Below are 15,081 nucleotides of genomic sequence, written 5' to 3' on the forward strand. Positions count from 1 at the left end.
GTGTTCAAACATTGGAGATTTAGTTAATTCGCTGAGACAGTTAAACGTTAATTTACTCACCAAACGATCGTAATATTTGAAGGTTCATTAGTTCACCAAAATTTAGGCCAATTAGCTCAAACAATCAATTTGTTAAATGACTCATTGGGTATGGTGTTCAAACATACTCTTGTAGTTTCATTATTTTTGAGTCTATTAAAATGTTAATTGACTCATCATGTTTGGTATTCATAGCTAATAGCTATTAACCGGTCTCTGCTCGATTAAAACGCTTATTAAGTTCGATTTACCATACAAAATAAAAATCTACATTAATTTTGCATGAATTTTTTGATAAAAAAAAGCTACCGTAGATGTCGCTTCTAAAAATATCAATCAGCTGATGAAACTTACCAGCTTCTTATGAAAGGCAAAAACAAAAATGTATAACAGGCAGTGTAAAAGGCAAAAAAAGGTTTCTCAATAAAAATTTTGATTGATCAATTAATTTGGCGTAAAAACGCTATAAGGCAATTAAGTTTTGATGTTTAAACAGACTTGATTTAGGTTAAACAGTTAACGTTTGAATAAATTTGTTATTGATTAAAATTGAAGTAGCGAGCAACTATTGTTTTGCATATATATTAAATACTAATTGAATAATTAATTCAATGGAGAAAAACTAAATTTGTTAAAATTCTCTTTATTCAAACTTTTATTGTCAGTACCGTACATATATGTAAAGAGCTTTTGTGTACACAACAACACCTACATATCTAGTCTAGCAGGAATATTCGATAAGTATTGAAATATGTATAGACATACGTACATATATACATATATGACCTTTTCAACATTGTTATCTGTGGTTCAGCGTCAAACTGATTTCAAGGTTATGATACAGATTTTCAAACCGCATAGAACACGAGTAACAAGTACATGTTTAATTTAACAAGTACATGCTCAATTTATTGCTAACCCATGAACACTTAACATCACTCACAGGTAATGTAACAATTTGATTGTCTGGAAGCAATACCTCTAACCTTGTAGGAAATGAATTTGAATAAATAATAAATTAGAATTGACATGAGTTCGAATTTATATAGCCCTGCCAAAAAACTAAAAATTTCTTGGAATAGCATGAAAGTTATTATTGTTGGAAGTACAGACATCCGAATATATATAATTACAAATACGGTCTTTGTCGCAGACTTGCATTTTATTTTCAAGTCGATTCAAATTCAATTCAAATTTATTGTATATTTTTTAGCAGAGGACGGTTAATTGAACAATTAGCTCTTGTGTGAAAAGGCTATAACAAGTTGCGTGAGTATAAAAAGTTAGAATTCCAACTTTAATCCACTTTCTTATGTATATCATAGATATTTATATAGAAATCATAAAAATTTTATATAAACACCTCGAGACATATTATTTCCCACAGGGATTTATTGTCATTGTATATAATTTGCTTTTTATTGTGTATATGATATTTTATATCACGTAATACTCAACGCCTGAAGTTAAACATCAACGAAGGACTCAACTTAGGTTTCAACAACATGAGACACTTGAATTATCATTAAATTCAGTAGAATATTTTTTTTTTACATTTTCGGGAACGAACGTAATGTGAGCTTTTGTATTTGGATACTTTGAGACAATGAGGTTGCTACAATTAAATCTGAGGGGTTTTGTTGGGTAATAAATATCTTCAAAAATTCGACGTTTTTTTTTTGAATAATATAACTGAAATTAATTAACACGTTGACTGCCAACTACGAGATAACTCGTAGGTCCTTCCAGGAAGCCAACTACGAGTTATCTCTTACTACCTAAAACTACCACTTTTTGTGAAGCTACGAGTAAAACCGTACTATAATAGTGTTAGTATCGATAAATGGCTTCTGGGAAAATAAAAAAATTTTGGGTTTGGCTTCCGTGAGCTTTTTTTTATTAAAAAAAAAATTATGGAAAAATTAACTCAAATACAATAAATAAAGCAATATATTATTGTTTGTGGTGGTTTTTAAAACAATTTTCCAAACAAAGGGCTGGCTTCTCTGAACAGGCTGGACAGAAGTAACGCGTTTCTCGGCGTTTTTTTTTTCTTGGGTACACACACGACATGGCTTTGTCGGACGCTGTTTTTTTTTTAATTTTTATTTTAATTTTTTTAAAAACTATAAAACAAAATACTATAGAAAGCAAAAATGATGTTTTTTTTTTAGGAAAAAAGGACCTACCTACTACGAGATAATTCGTAGCGTTCTTTCCCAGACGCCAACTACGAGATAACTCGTAGGTCCTTTTCTCATCAAAAAACATCATTTTTGATAATTGATGATACCAATGATCTAGAAATAGAGTTTTTAGTAATATAATGTGAAAAAATCAAAATGTCATTTTTGGACAGTTTTCAGAAAATGGCCTTGGCAGTCAACGTGTTAACCAAAAAATAATACTTAGTTAGAGTATTTATTATGAAAAAAATTTAAAAAATTAAGTCCCACAGTCTCCAATTCCTACCCTAGCATATAGTTATTTAAATTGAATAATTAGACAATTTTGACATTTTACATTTAATATCTAAACCTTACCACTATGGTGAATAACTTATTAAATTTGATATTTTGAAGGTTGATTGACAGCTGCTGCTAACAGTTTAATTTGATAGTCAGTTCAATTATAGTAGATTTTACTGAGTTATTGAAGATAACACAGAATGAAGCCGCTCAAACTGTCAAAGTTGACACTGAAAAGGAAACCAAAAAGTCGAAATTTGTATTAAAAATTATTTAAAATTTTTCGATAACAATTAAATGACTAATTCAGTTTGTATAATTGTTTCGAATGAATTATTTAATTTTTATATAATTCTAAATATTTATAGTATGTAAATGTAAAAATCTTCTACTCTGAATTTATTTTTGCTCATATAAATATATTTTGGCATTTTGATGAATTTCACCCACGCACTCAGACGATTATAAATGTATATATTTATGTATGTATGTATGTATGTATATATGTACAGATATATTCCTCGTTGTTAAGCTGTGACTGACCGTACTATATATATACCTACCTACATATGTATTAAAGAACGCTTTGTCCATCTGAAAAGTCATGACCTTTTACAAATGATATTTCAGAGAATTTTCTAATGGTGTGTGCTCACATATATTTAACTACAAAGGTACCCACGTAATTGCTACAATTTATAACAGGTTGTTGGGCGTTATGAAAAAAAAAATATTGCAAACACACAAAGCATTTCATCTATCACAGGTATTTACATACATACCAATGTTGAAAGTATTTTTGACGATAAATTTTGTTAGCAAATATGCTGGAAGGTGCGATACAAAACTACCTTCCACTATGGCACAATATATTTGATACCTTGCAGTATCATCGTAGCTGTTTGTATCCTTGGTTCTACTGAAGATTAAGCCTTAGCAACATATGTCCTGAACCTACGTCCTGAATTGACTCACATTGAAATTTAATTACATGTATTCTTATACATATATGCTTACATGTAGTCTTATACATATATCTCTATATTATGTATCAAGATATTGTGACCACTCCTTTGGTAAGTGTTCTGTCGTGCTTTCCTTGGCGTTGCTTAAAAATGCATTAAGCTAATGCAGTTTTGACACATCATAACTGTTTATTAGTGGCAGGTAACGTAAACACCATGAATAGTTTAAAAATATTAGTGCAATGAGAAAATAGAGAATCTGGGTTAAATGTACTATACAGAGGTAGTCAAAATTATTTACACATCGGACGTTTTTTTACATGTTTCACAGAAAAATCTTTCGCTTGTTGTTGTTGTTGGCGCAGGGTAACAAAATGCTATGTTGTTGTAAACCTTGATCTATTCCCGAGAGAATGAAGTCGGTTTGGCTAGAATAGCTAGAAATATGGCGGAGAGATAAGCAAATGAACTGAAGACTCGGAGTAGTCAAAAGTATTTACACACATTTTTTTTGTGTCAAAAGTATTTATACACGGCGATTTAGCCTTTATCCTTGGATTTGGTTTGAGCAAAAGTAGTAATTTGATTCTATTGCATTCTTAACAACCTAACTCAGCCTTAAAATATAAAAATTGGTAAATAAAATATCGAAAACAAAGGAATTATCGATTATAACTAGATTGGAGACTGTTACTAAGTTTAAGACTCGGGTTTAGGCTTCGGAGTTAGTTAAAATTTATAGAATTTGATGGAATACTGTTTATAATGTTATTAAAAAGAAGGAAACGAAGTATTGCAAAGACAATTTAAAGATAATTGGGCGGAAACCTGTGATAACTCAAAGAGAATACAGAAGATTAGTAGGTACTGTCATACAAAATCCCACAATTAGTCTTCTTAATATTGCAGCATCATCGAATCAGCATATTGCATGAACAGCCAATGATGCTACACTGCTAAGGACATTTAAAAATAGTAACATAAATACATACGTTGTGCATAAAGTTGACCACTTCCGAAATCAAAAAAGCTTTATTTCCGAAACCAAAAAAGCGATATGCCTCTCATTTGCCTTAAAGTGCATCCTAAAGCCTGTCGTGGACAGATAAGGCTGATTTTTTGTTCCAGGGCTTCTTTAGTAAACGCTTTATGCATTTACCACGTGAGAAGAAGAATAATGCAGCTTAGACACTAAATAGAGTCGGGAGTGATAATTTTTGATTTTTTTGTATTCTTTGAGAAATTTTCCTTACTTCTGTTTTGGAGATTTGGTACTAATTTAGTGACCCTAAATCATCCGGATATATCAGAATTCACATGACCATGCCATTGTAGTGGTCCGTCGGCCTTTTCCAACTATTGACTACATTTTATAACAGGATAATGCTCCATTTCATGAAGGATTTTTACCTTCAAAACCTCCGCACAGCCCTGACCAAAACTTTAGTCAAAATGATTGGTCTTTCGTTAAATATCAGAGGGCAATTGATATAATAACCGAAAACGCCGAAATTACCGACATTTGGTCTAAATTAACTGTTAACTTAGCGCACAATTGTGTTGAATCAATTCGGACCATAAAGCAGGCTGGTATTGACGCCAATGGTAATGTAACCCATTATGAATTTATCGCCTTAGAATAGGAATTTATACTGAACATTAAAATGTTATAGTTATCATTAAATAAGAACAGGATAATAGAGTTCATGTTGTGTGTAAATACTTTTGACTACTCCGAGTCTTCAGTTCATTTGCTTATTTCTCCGCCATATTTCTAGCTATTCTAGCCAAACCGACTTCATTCTCTCGGGAATAGATCAACAACATAGCATTTTGTTACCCTGCGCCAACAACAACAACAAGCGAAAGCTTTTTCTGTGAAACATGTAAAAAAACGTCCGATGTGTAAATAATTTTGACTACCTCTGTATTTGTATATAAATATACATATATACAATATGTCAACATTTTTGTTGTATATGACACTTTACAGTTCTAGTAACTAAACTGTTGTTGATAGCCTTTTATCAAAAGAAGATTATATATTAATATCGATATATTGAAATACTGAGCGCCTTACATCCATAAATATAGGAAACGTCTTAACCACGTTTTTAAGAAATGTATAATCACCTAGAATGATAGCTGTCAAGTAAGTAAGTAAATATGAAACAGGAATACATCAACACCGAAATGACTCTTAGACTTAGATACTTTTTTTTATTAAAAATTATAGTTTCGCACAGATCATTCATTTCTAGTTTAACCCCTACCTAAATAATCAAAAAATTGCGACACAAATAAGCACAAATCTTTAAGACTTCTTCAAGAAAATAATTATTCTTGAGTAGTTTGAATGACAAAGACAATGAATGAAATAAACTTTTTTGAACTAAAGATGAGGTCTAATATACCGTCAAGGATTATTGCTTAAGTAACGGTATTTGGTACTCTTTGGCTCCTCTCGTCTACAGCAATTCGGTAGTGTTATAAGGCACTCATGATGGTGCAAAAAGTCTTTGCTTTATTGGAAAGAACTTTAGATCACTGCACCGAATAAAAAGAGTGTCCGTCAACCGACAACCAAGGTTCTGTTAAATTTTTGTATCCAATAGACTTCTTTTTACAGTTGTACATAAGGTAAATGTACATTCAATATTTGCGGTCTTTTTTGCTAAAAAATGTTTACAAATTTGGTCCACACAAGAACGAGTGTCTATGAATCAATTGATGTCTTAATTTTTGGTAAAACCAGATTTACGATCGTTGAAGACCAACCTTCGTGACAGAAATACACTCGTTGGCTTGCTATCGTTTTTAATATGGAGTATTCTCAATCCAAGCTTTGCCAAAACATAATGCATACCAATCAATAAATTTAAGAGCATTCTGAGTACGATAAAAGTTATGTATACCTTGAGAGAAACGAGGATCATATAATCCAAAAGATGTAGAAAATTCTGATTTAGTGCATACTTATTTAAAATGAAAGAAAACTGCTGCAATCGACTATACAAAGAGCAGAGAAAAGCAAGAAGAAAATTTTCAGTCACATTATGTCAAAGTACAAAAGTAGATATCCTAATTAGAATATTGTTAGAACAAAGCTTGTATATTGGCCAGAACTGAATCAAATCCTTAGAATCAGATAAAATGTTGCCAAGCACCATTACAGGCTATATTTTCTATGAAAACTTTTTCTATTAATAAACTATACTTAGGTTGTAAATCTCCAAAACTTGTTTTATATTTTTGTTTATTGGAATTGAACTTCAGTTGAAAGAGGTCAAGCAAACAAATACAATTTCAGAATGCTTTTCAGTGAAAAACTGCAAATAGTTGTTGAGCTAATTACAACAAAACAACAACAAGAGTTAAGTTATCAGAATTTCAGGCGAACTGCATTTTGGATTATGCTTCACAAGTAACAAAACCGCTCAGTGAACTAACATTTCGCTGGAATTGTTTGTATAACATTGTATATATATTTGCACTTATTGCACAAACCACAAAATGCACTTATTTACACATACATATGTTTATTTGCATAGTACACACTGTAAATACATACGCACTTCCATACAATAGCTGACTTCTATTGTGTCGCGTATACGCCACGTTGCACACGAAACGCTGTTCACTGAACATTGTCGCTTAAAATCGCCTAAAAGTTTTCTGCGTGAAAGAGCATATTTATAATTTATTGCGCACATTTTGTGTAACATAAATAAATTATGTCCTTTTGGTGTCAGCCAAACTAGTTATCTACCGCAACCACAGAAGTCACATTGGGTCAGTTGCTGGTCAGCAGGGCGTATGCGTGCTGGCCAAACAAAAACAGCAGGTGTTGAGTGAAAATGTGTGTGTTAGTTTGCACATTTGCTGCTGGGCAATTGATTTCACACTGTGTTTTCGCATTTACATTTCCGCCCAAACGTCAATTTAAAACACTTTTGGGGTTTGAAATTTTCTATTTGTTTGTACTTTAATCCCATTCGAACTAAACAATGGGGCTTAAGTTTGGCGCAAACCTGTAACATGGTAGCATATTTATTGGATTTTGTTCAACTTGGGGGTTGTGCACTCTTGTGTATTAAAAAAAATTATTTTTGAAGTTTTTATTGCAGTAAAGTGCAAAAAAAATTTAACATTTTAGTTTAACCGATTTTTTACAGGAACTTAAATTAATTTAAACAAATAGGGCCTCGCTAAGTTCGCTTGTGACCGAACATTTTATACTCTCGCAATTTATTTATTTAATTTTATTAATATAATGCACAATTTGACCCACATATTCGTCATATACATATATGGTATAAAGTCCATTTCGACGATTTTTAGAAAGGGAGTGCCACACTATAAATGCAGTATTTGAGCAAAGTTTTGTTCCGATATCTTCACTAGTGCCTACTTTATATATTGTAAAGTGAACGATTCAGATCGACTTCAAAGTTCTGGTATATAAGAAATAGGCGTGGGTGTGAACCGAATTTCACTGAAATTGGTCGAGTAGTTTCGGAGATATGGTTTTTTACCCATAAGTGAGCGGAGCCACGCCTATTTCCCAAAAAAAATTACATCCGGATATGCACGTTCCTAGTGCGATCCTTTGTACGCAATTTCACTTTTATAACTTTATTTATGACTTAGTTATACCACTTTATATGTCTTCTGTTTCCACCATTTTGTGGGCGTCGTAATGGTCCGGTTTCGCCCATTTTCAATACCAATACCTCCTCAGAGTGCTAAGGAATATGTGTTCCAAGTTTCATTAAGATATCTCTTTTATTTCTGTGTGACACAAACAACCGTTATGTGAACAAAACTGTAATACTCTGTGCAACATGCGAGAGTATAAAAATACTGCCGATCACTTTAGGGGATCTTCTGTGCAGTTTAATAGAGTTAAAGCACAATTGTATTTAAAGCAAAAAAAAAAAAAACAAAAAGATATAATAATACTTAAACATATAATAATACTATAATCTGTTAATTAATATTTTAGTCTTCTCAATATTTTAAGTTATCCGATAATTGCATAACTACTAAGTTTCCAACACAAATTTTCATTTAAGAAAAATTAATTTGAATATTCTTTAAAGTAAAGAGAATTTATAATGAAGTAATTAAAATTATCTCTATCTTCCATACATTTGTAATATATCTAAATATTAAAGCCAGAAATCCTGCTAAAAATATTAAAGCTAACTAACTATTCTTTGAATAGGTTAACATAATAAAATTTCATATCAAATTTCGTAAATTGCTGAAAATTCTCGGAATGCTTAAACTAATCACAAACGTGTGCGACTTCCTCTGCATGTGTTTATGTCTTCATATTGCCAACTACAGTCTTGACTGCCTGAAAGTTAATTTATTTTAATGAAATTTCACTAATAATAGAATACTACCAGATTTAATCTCTTGTGCAAATATTGAAGCTACGTTTTTGGGCTAAGCTAAATTGTATATTAAAACCAAAGATGGATTTAACCCAATATTATCATTTAACTACTATTAAACTTTTGTAAGTGACTTTTGTAGGGAATGGTACTGATGCAGGGCAGATATGTACGTTACTTGTTGGATAATTTTATTATTATGGAAGCTAACAGCAATGTCAACTATCATAACAGGCTGCCATGAACAGGTTATTGTATAGTCAGTAGTGTCATTAACTAACAATTACGTCGTAACTATCATAAATGAATTTTTCAACGATTAAGTACACAGAAAAAAAAGTAAAATACTCTTAAGATTATAAAGATAATAAACATAACTAGATTGATTATATCAATATTACAACTCCATTTGAGTGAGCTGCACACTAGGCATATAAAAAATTTTGACGAAAAATTTGGCATACCACCACGTGGTGGCCAATATTGTACAAGTAATGAATATCACTTTTTTAGGTGATTTCGGTTCAAAAACGTTGCGCACAAAAATGGATTTCTAAAAAAAGTCAAAATTTTTATTTTTACATTTTTGTCAATTGTCCACATTTTTTATTCATTGTGTTTTGCTAGCTAAATTTTCTTTCCACGTATTACAATACTTTTCAACATTTTTAGCACTTGTCTTAAACATTTTTACACAAACAATATTTAATTATCCCGAAAAAAACAGATTTGAAATATTTATTTCAATTTCTAAAATGAATGATAAAACAAATGTGCTTAAGATCACACAACTGAAGGTGGCTTTGTTTCTTCATCTAACGGGAAATCATTCAACTATCGTAATCTTTCTTTTATCATTCTTGCATAGAGAACATTAAATAAAAGAGAAGAAGTATGTAACTACGCTCTCGTCTCATCAGTTGTAAAGACATTGTCGCGAGCACAGCTGTGTTATTATTATATTGAATCAGAATTTTCTGAAGAAAAATTAGTTGGTGTGGGTGGGGCACTTCCCTTAGGTCCATAAAAAGGCGTTTGAAATAATGGGAAGATTATTAGTTAAATAAATACCTATTATTATGAAGAAAAACGTGTACAGTGTACAAAACTTTTTTTGTTTTTTTCAGCAGTTCTGATAAAAAAGTAATTTCGTTTTGCGCTGAAACTTTTTTGCAATTTCGAAAAAAAAAAAACAAGTAAGGAAAGGCTAAGTTCGGGTGCAACCGCACATTTTATACTCTAGCAATTTATTTAGAGATTTACCTATATTTTCGGTGAAAAATTACCCTTAGGCACTGAGTTCTTCATGTTTGATATCAGGGGCTTTGAAAAGTCATGGTCCGATTTTGACAATTTTTCCACAAGTGATGTCACAGCTCAAATACAGTATTTGTGTAAAGTTTTATTTCGCTATCTTCATTGGTTCCTTATGTATATCTTATAAAGTGAAGGAATCAGATGAAATTCAAAATTGAGTTATATGGGAAGTAGGCGTAGTTGTGAACCGATTTCGCCCATATTCCACCAGAATACCGAATTTCATTGAAATCTGTCGAGTAGTTCTTGAGATATGGTTTTTGACCCATAAGTGGGCGACGCCACGCCCATTTCACATTTTGTAAAAAAACTCAGTGCAGCTTCCTTCTGCCATTTCTTACGTAAAATTTGGTGTTTCTGGCGTTTCTCATTAGTGAGTTAACGCACTTTTAGTCATTTTCAACCTAACCTTTGTATGGGAGGTGGGCGTGGTTATTATCCGATTTCTTTAATTTTTGACATCCAAAAAAGTCGTTGGGAGCTAGATCATGGGACTATTGTGGATGCGGAATCTCTTCGATTTGTGAGCCACTTGCGGAAACCCCCAAATACACGAACTTTTTAACCGACACTTTCAGAATCAGTTAGCTGGATCTAAAACTTTTTTTGGACCTACTCCGATTATATTGCCTGCAGTGCTCATAAGGTCTGTGCGAAAATTAGAAAACCATTACGAACTCGGATGGATGGACAGTATTGAATAATAGTGTTTTTGGTATTATCAGGAAAGATAATGATGTTCTTTCATAGAAATTACTGAAACTGTTTAACCTTACTGTTATGCTGAACATCGTTAGACGCAGTATATGACTCATGCCTTCTTTGTTCGCCTCTTTAATATTTGCACTCAAGACTCTCCGGTAAAACTGATCAATTTTATTTAATTGAAATGAGCGATATTTACTTATAATAAAATTCATTAAAAATTAATAAAGAAGAATCTAATTAGTAAAATACATAACATTTACGTAATACCGTCTTAATCTCAGCAATATTTAAATTGGTTAAGAAATGGGACTTCCAAACCAATTATTTTCCTTTAATTATAAATTTCATATTAATACAATGAAATAATTGGTATGGAAATTAGCATACGACAAAGTTGTATTATTTAAATAAGCAATAATAATCACAATTCAGTTTTGTGCGAATTTTGCTATGCTAAACATAAGCATATGTACATATGTGTTATATAAACATCGGCGCATAAAATATAATTGTCGTGGAAATTCGGTGAATTCGCAAAACTATCCAGTCATAAACACACACAATTTGCATGCAAATTAAACTTGTTTTCATTAGTTTAGGTTTTGTTTATACACACACACACACACATTCACAGTTCCAAGTATATAATATTGCAATCCGAAAAGGGTTTCGTGGTTTAAATTAGAAATTAGTAACGGTTACATGGCAGATTTCCATTGAATTCTATTCGAATAAAATTTAATTTAAACCATTTGATGGCTTACAAAAGCACATTTGCGCACATGGAGAAATGCAATCGTGCCTTGCATCCCAATTGGCGAAATATCTGTAGTCTCACGAAAAAACGACTTACAAGATAACCCCGTTCTTGTCCGAGTGATTTTTTATGCTCTCAGCCCTCAATAGAAAGATCGCTTGAAAGAATTTTAGAGACAATGAAAAGGTAATCACTGAGACTAAAGCGTTTTTAGACAGCCAAATTAATTGATCAATTCAATTTTTGATTGACAAACCCTTTTTTGTCTTTTATATTTCCGGCTACTCGATAATCGATCAGCTGTTATATTTTTGTTTTTACTTTTCATAAGAAGTTGGTAAGTTTCATCAGCTGATTAATATTTTTAGCAGCGACATCTACCGTATCTTTTTTTAGATGTGTTTTTTAGATGATAAATGTAGATTTTATTTTGTATGGTAAATCGATCTTAATAAGCATTTTAATCGAGCAGAGGCCAGTTAGGTGATCAATTAGCTCCTGCCTAAAAACGCTATAAGGCAAACGAGGAACAGTCGAATAATTTCCATAGTCGGTGTTTAGCCACCATTAGCAACTCTGTTGAATAATAAACGATCTTTATATATTGAAAATTACTAATATAACACGAGAAAGAGTAATAGACCAATAATTCCTGAAAAAGATATTACAATAAAAAATCATTACCTTTACGGAAATTTTGGTTATGTGGGTAACGTGTACGCATATACATATGCACTCGTATGCAATTACAAAATCTATAAAGTCGTCAAACTAGTTTAATTGAATTTCATTTTCTAAATTTGTGGTGAATTAATGAAAAACAATTTAAATGAAAACACTTAAATAATTTATTGAATTTGAATAAATTTGAACAATAAATATGGCTAAATGCAATTAATTGAATTTTTGTAGATGTAATATTTTATATACAAAATGACTGTTTACTTTGCCAAAAAACCAATAACCAATTTACATGGTGTGAGATGGGATACTAAATAAACCTGCTAGTACTAGAGAGCTAGTGCCAATGTTCTTCTTACAGATCTGGATACACTTGGAGAACTGAAAAATAATACTTTCAATAAAAGGAAAATAAACATTAAACAATCAGTCATGAAACAAAACTTCATTGAAAGGATCTAAAACATTAAAAAACGATATTGGAGACTACATAATTTCAATGACTACATATTCCTCTATAGTTATATTCGTTTGAAACAATTAGCCTCTTCATAGTATATTCTCGGACAAAAATATCGATGGCTTAATATAGAAAAGGCGTATCTACACTTTTCGTTACTTTTCAGGAGAAGGAAAAAACTGCATAAAACCTTAAGATGCAATAAACATTTCTATTTATTTCAATTTTTATTCAAAACAGGTAACAAATTCAATTGTGGTATAATTTTGTTATTATTTTTAATTTCTTTGAAGTTATTTGAGATAGGGCTTTATGTTGTTATTGTAACTTCGAATGATACGCCTTTTCTATATTAAGCCAACGATATTCGTTCTAGACGAGGGAATACTATTATGGATATTATACGTATGTTCTTTTGCAATTCATTTCAGACATTTCTGATTGGAAAATTAGCAATTTATTAGAAATACATATCCAAAGTTTCCAAGTATAAGTAAATGTAAATAATTCTGCTCTTGACGCCGAACATTTTCCCACTATTAAAGTTATTGTTCGGCGCTTAAAGTGCAACAAAAAGTATTATGGTAGACTGGTATGGCGGCACTTAACTTAAACTTTTAATTCATTGCCAAAGGAGATGTTTAACTTTTAGAACGCTGTCAACGTCATGTGTTTATTGTTGTTTAATGAAAGAAACTGTCAAAACTTACAAAACTTTAAAGTTAGTTTGGAAAAGTTTACAGTTAAATGTACCTATGTAGGAATGTATGTATGTGTTATTGTTTATTAAATTCGTGATTTCAATATTAAACAAATCAAAAAACATCAATAATAAATCAACTAAACCAGGCAACCTAAATTATTGAATTATTATATACATATCGCTCATTTACTTGAATAGTGTCACAACTATATGTATATAGTATTAAATATAAATATGTATTTCGCTTCAAATTAAAAAAAATATGCATATAACTTCCTCGTTTTGTTATGAACTCGACTAGCCTAGATTTTTTATTTGCAAAGCAGACATGAAAGTTTAACTATGAGTTGTCGGATCTGTTACCTGGCCCAAATATTCTCTGTTTGTGGTTGTATTTGTAATTTTCTAAACTTAATTCCTTTACCTGCCATGTTTCACCAAACTGCTTCTCTATACCACCATCCAGTGAAAATGAAGTAACTATCAAGATGCCCTTCTCGAATGCTTTCCTTTCACACTTTGTAGCCTTACTGTCTTTACTTTGAAAGGTGCAAAACATACACTAGACAAGAAAAAACGTTATCTTCGGCTGTACCGAAGCTAATATACCCTTCACAGGTGCATTTCTTTTAGTGACTATGTGTTTATTTCTATGAACAATAACTCACACCAAATTTCGTGAAGATATGTAGTAAAATGCGGAAGTTTTCCATACAAGTCCTTGATTCCGATCGTTCAGTTTGTATTGCAGCTATATGATATAGTGGTCCGATATCGGCAGTTCCGACAAATGAGCAGCTTCTTCAAGAGAAAATAACATCTGCAACATTTCAAAACGATATCTTAAAAACTGAAAGACTAGTTCGTATATATGCATACGGACAGACAGACGGACATGGCTAAATCGACTCAGCTCAACATACTGATCATCTATACTAATATTATAAAGAGGAAATGTTTGTTTTTTTGTTTGTTTGTCTCGAATAGGCTCCGAAACTACTGAACCGATTTGAAAAATTCTTTCACCGTTGGAAAGCTATACTATCCCTGAGTGACATAGGGTGTATTTAGTTTTAAATAAAAATAGGGTTCCTTACCAAAAGTCCGATAATGTAAAAAAAATACCAAAAAGCTTTCTTTAATCGCGAATGCTGCGAAAACGATTGAAGATATAACAAAGTGATGTACTACAATTTTGTAGAACTTATCATTATCTACAAAAAACGTCGCGACATCATATCTCTAACTATTATAGTTTTGTCACAATAAGCGATTTTATATAAAAAAAATTAATTAAAATACCTTTATTTATACCTTAGTATTAATCCTTATCGAAATAAATGATTTAGTATTTAAGATCGCTTCAAAACCTTTATATAACTTTTTGAATTATTAGATTCTGACAATCCATTCAAAAGATATCACGAGTTAAAAATTTTGACATTTTTCGGCGGCTAACTATGAGTTGTAGAGTTGTAGGCGTCAATCAGGCACAGAGGTACGGGAGGGGGGTTAAGATCACTCGAACAGTTTATACTCTCGCAATTTATTGATGTAATTTTATTAAGATAACACACAATT

Source organism: Zeugodacus cucurbitae, chromosome 4 (assembly GCF_028554725.1).
Source record: "Zeugodacus cucurbitae isolate PBARC_wt_2022May chromosome 4, idZeuCucr1.2, whole genome shotgun sequence".
NCBI classification, from domain to species: Eukaryota; Metazoa; Arthropoda; class Insecta; order Diptera; family Tephritidae; genus Zeugodacus; species Zeugodacus cucurbitae.